Raw genomic sequence first — 5,059 nt, 5'->3', positions numbered from 1 at the left:
ACATGCTGATGTTTCGGATTCAACCTACTAGAAGCAGCATAATACTTGTATTCAACAATTTCTGTATCAAATCCCAGTTTTCTCTGGTGCATCTTTGCCAAACTATTCCAAACTGCCTGAGTCTGAATACCAATTACAGGTACTAGTAAATGCACGTTACTAAGGACTATATAGTTCTAGGTTACTGTACACAACGACGTTCACATGTTGATGTTTCAGCTGCCGCTTACTAGAAACAACATAATACTTATCGTGCATACCTTTCCATAACTTGTCCTTTTCAGATGCATTAGTTTCCCTTTGTCTTGGCTTCTACAGTCAGACTGGCTACTAGTAACAGCACAGTACTAATCACATATCGTTCTACAGTTTGCAGACAACTTTCACATGTTGATGTTTCAGCTTTCGCCTACTAGAAACAACATAATACTCGCTGTATACATTTGTAGTTCTCTATGTAACTTTCATGTGAAGAAGTTTCGCCAGTCTTTTTGACTGTCTCAAATCTGAGTCATGCTTAGGCTACTAGTTGCTTCATAGTACTTATCGCCTCGAGATCATTGAACAAAACTTGATTTTCACATGTTGCTGTTTCAGCTTCCGCTTACTAGAAACAACATAATACTAGTCTCATTAAGTTCCGTCTCTTTGCAATTTTCTTATGAAGAAAATTCGCCATCACAATGACTCCAGCAGTTCTTGATCAAGGAATGCAATCATTGATCAGAATGCTATTATTTGAATCGGTTCTGCTTTAAGTGTTCCAATTTTATTGGAAGCACCAACAATAGAACATCAATGTGTTCAATCGAGAGTTATATAACCCTGAATCGGACGCAGTCAACAGCCGAAGCCGAGACCGCCTTTTGCGTTAGAGAGGTCGGTAAACAAATCTTGCGATTCATACCGAATTAACACATATAGCTGTGCTCCTCTTCGTAAAGCGAGCCAAGTGATCCCCTGTTGAAGGATGTATTTGGACCAATCTAGTAGCATTTGGTTTCCAACAAGCTCTCCCAAGTTAGCTTACTTATTGGGCTTTTCAACCAATTCGGTTGGCTACAAGCATCATCAAAGTACTAGCCACAGTTTGATCGCAAAATTCTACGACTTTCACATGTTGATGTTTCGGCTTGCGCTTAGCCTACTATAAGCAACATAATACTAGTCATATCATAGAGCGTGATCAGCTTGTGACGTTCTCATGATGAAGTTTCACCAACAGTGTCTCACTTCGAGCTTAAATCCAGCTACTAGTAACTACACAGTACTGACTGCAACGATAACTTTTATCTATACCTTTCACATGCTGCGCTTTCGGCCAGGGCCTACTAACGTCAACATAATACTCGATATAAACTTTTGTTCATGATGCAGCTTCCCCATGCAGAAGTTTCGCCTTCAAATGCTCTCTTGGCCATATGACGTAAGAAAAGGTTACTAGTAACATCACAGTACTAGCCACAGTTTGATTGCAAAATTCTACGACTTTCACATGTTGATGTTTCGGCTTGCGCTTAGCCTACTAGAAGCAACATAATACTAGTCATATCATAGAGCGTGATCAGCTTGTGACGTTCTCATGATGAAGTTTCACCAACAGTGTCTCATTTCGAGCTTAAATCCAGCTACTAGTAACTACACAGTACTGACTGCAACGCTAACTTTTATCTATACCTTTCACATGCTGCGCTTTCGGCCAGGGCCTACTAACGTCAACATAATACTCGATATAAACTTTTGTTCATGATGCAGCTTCCCCATGCAGAAGTTTCGCCTTCAAATGCTCTCTTGGCCATATGACGTAACACAAGGTTACTAGTAACATCACAGTACTAGCCACAATTTGATCGCAAAATTCTACGACTTTCACATGTTGATGTTTCGGCTTGCGCTTAGCCTACTAGAAGCAACATAATACTAGTCATATCATGGAGCGTGATCAGCTTGTGACGTTCTCATGATGAAGTTTCACCAACAGTGTCTCATTTCGAGCTTAAATCCAGCTACTAGTAACTACACAGTACTGACTGCAACGATAACTTTTATCTATACCTTTCACATGCTGCGCTTTCGGCCAGGGCCTACTAATGTCAACATAATACTCGATATAAACTTTTGTTCATGATGCAGCTTCCCCATGCAGAAGTTTCGCCTTCAAATGCTCTCTTGGCCATATGACGTAACACAAGGTTACTAGTAACATCACAGTACTAGCCACAATTTGATCGCAAAATTCTACGACTTTCACATGTTGATGTTTCGGCTTGCGCTTAGCCTACTAGAAGCAACATAATACTAGTCATATCATAGAGCTTGATCAGCTTGTGACATTCTCATGATGAAGTTTCACCAACAGTGTCTCATTTTGAGCTTAAATCCAGCTACTAGTAACTACACAGTACTGACTGCAACAATAACTTTTATCTATACCTTTCACATGCTGCGTTTTCGGCCAAGGCCTACTAACGTCAACATAATACTCGATATAAAATTTTGATCATGATGCAGCTTTCCCATGCAGAAGTTTCGCCTTCAAATGCTCTCTTGGCCATATGACGGAACACCAGGTTACTAGTAACATCACAGTACTAGCCACAGTTTGATTGCAAAATTCTACGACTTTCACATGTTGATGTTTCGGCTTGCGCTTAGCCTACTAGAAGCAACATAATACTAGTCATATCATAGAGCGTGATCAGCTTGTGACGTTCTCATGATGAAGTTTCACCAATAGTGTTTCATTCGAATTGGTTCTGCTTTAAGCTCTCCAATTGTTTTGGATGAACCAGTTTTGCCCTTCGAAGCCACTTTTGTGAGCTTTTGTGGGTCTTTACCAAGAGGATATACCTCAAGGCCTCTTTCAATTCCTTTAAGTTCTTTCAACTCCTTTACAGTTTCTAGGTTCACATAGCTGCAAACCTTATTTCTAGTTTTAAGTCTGGCCAACTTGGGGAGAGTTGGTGCAGACCGTGACCAATTCTAGTAGGATGCCACAACAAGAATGTGATCAACTTAGCTTGTCGATGAACCTGCCCCACATTCAAACAACTCTATCGCCTTTTCCTCGTATAGTTATATGCGAGGGCCTCTCATAGAGAGCGCTGTTAGCAACCTTTTCCACATAGACGATAAAGTTGTGAGTGTTTTGCACATGGCTGTTGTCATCACCACGTGACGAGTCAACTCAGCTTGACTCTCTACACTCCGACAAGCTTTGCACATACGCCTTTAGTTCAGTATGTGTCTTTAATCTGACTCCGGTGCCTCAAGCCGGAAAAATTGTCAGATTATGATCATTATCGGTTAGTCATCCCGATGCAAGATCGTATCGTACTGTCTTTGTCTACCTCCAGATTCCGAAGAACAGGAGGAGACTCTCCCAGACCTACATATCTGGGAGAATGTTCAGAGGGCGAGAAGCTGTGGATTACTCTCCCCTAAGAACTGACTAAACTTTACCCTCGTCCAAGGTAAGTTTATTTTAGCTAGCCTTCTATGTAAAGGATCTGAGGCTAAGCTGTGTTTTTTCGAGCCTTTGGCTCGGAGCAAGTTCAGTGGGCGCCCCGAGTAGCTCAACTCTTTCCCACTGAACAGCGCAACGCTCTGTCACTCGCTGGGATTTTTGCGTGTCGGTTCTAACCACGCGACTTGTGGACCTTTTTAGGCCTTTCTCATTCACAAGTCTATAGCTGGGCTTCTATAACCCAGCTTCTGAGATCTAGATAGCTGCAGTTCTGCTAGGCTGCTTTTGCTAACTAGTCTCCCTTTAAGCAGTCCCTTGCCATGACTGCTGAACTATGTATCCACACAAGTAGTTTTTGAGCTCGATACATAATTCGAGATTGGTTGCCAAGCAATCTCTAGCGACAGAGCGTCATGCGCACTACAGACATGGCCTCTACCAGCAGCCATGCCCGAAGGAATCAATCACTGATCCTTCCGCAGGTTCCCCTACGGAAACCTTGTTACGACTTTTACTTCCTCTAGACAATTAAGCTCGATCCGCTTCATCCCGTTGCCGGAGACCGAAGTCCCAACAGTAGGAATTTGCAATTCTTGCTTAACTATCCAATCAGTAGTAGCGACGGGCGGTGTGTACAAAGGGCAGGGACGTAATCCCTATGAGTTGTTGACTCATAAGTACCAGGAATTCCTGGTTCACGTCTGCAAGTTACAACAGACGATCCCCTTGAAGCGCTGTACTTTTCTCTGATTGCCCAGTCCATTTCGGACCAAGGGCTGAGTACTCAATCTAAAAGTACACAGTGTAGCGCGCGTGCAGTCCAGAACATCTAAGGGCATCACAGACCTGTTATAGCCTCACTTCATCTGCGGTATTTAATTCCGCATAGTTCCTCTAAGAAGTGTTTGAATTCACATATAGTGAATTTCATTATTTAGATGGAGAAGATCTCGTTCGTTATCGGAATTAACCAGACAGATCACTCCACTAACTAAGAACGGCCATGCACCACCGCCCATATAATCATGAAAGATATTCAATCTGTCAATCCTTAAGATGTCTGGACCGGGTGAGTTTTCCCGTGTTGAGTCAAATTAAGCCGCAGGCTCCACTCCTGGTGGTGCCCTTCCGTCAATTCCTTTAAGTTTCGATTTTGCAACCATACTTCCCCCGGAACCAATAAACTTTGGTTTCCCGGTTAATCTCTTGCCAAGTCAAGATCGACTTTGACAAATTGTAGGTTGGTATAGTTTATGGTCAGAATTACGAGGGTATCTAATCCTCTTCAATACTCTGACTTTCGTTCTTGATTAATGAAAACATTCTTGGCAAATGCTTTCGCAGTAGTTTGTCTTGCCACGATCCAAGAATTTCACCTCTAACGTAGCAATACAAATGCCCCCGTCTGTTCCTTTCAATCATTACCGCACTCAGCCAACCGGCATCAATCGAGTAGCGGGTCATTCTCCATTATTCCATGCTTTATTATTCGATCCCAAAGGATGCTTTGAACACTCTAATTTTCTCAGGGTGAAAACACCGTTTCCACAGTTCGTCACATTTAAGTGCAAACTATTTCTTCGATGCGAAGGA

The 5,059-nt window shown here is 42.4% G+C and overlaps 1 pseudogene; it reads right to left on the bottom strand.

The window, feature by feature from the left end:
* Positions 1–820: 820 nt before the first annotated feature.
* LOC142355869 (5.8S ribosomal RNA) lies at positions 821–972 on the bottom strand (annotated as a pseudogene).
* Positions 973–5,059: the final 4,087 nt, after the last annotated feature.

The sequence above is a fragment of the Convolutriloba macropyga genome, unplaced genomic scaffold (assembly GCF_964194025.1).
Source record: "Convolutriloba macropyga unplaced genomic scaffold, txConMacr16.3 SCAFFOLD_1584, whole genome shotgun sequence".
Taxonomy (NCBI): Eukaryota; Metazoa; Xenacoelomorpha; order Acoela; family Convolutidae; genus Convolutriloba; species Convolutriloba macropyga.
Note: the sequence above shows the minus strand (reverse complement) of the source record. Positions and strands in the feature narration are given on the sequence as shown.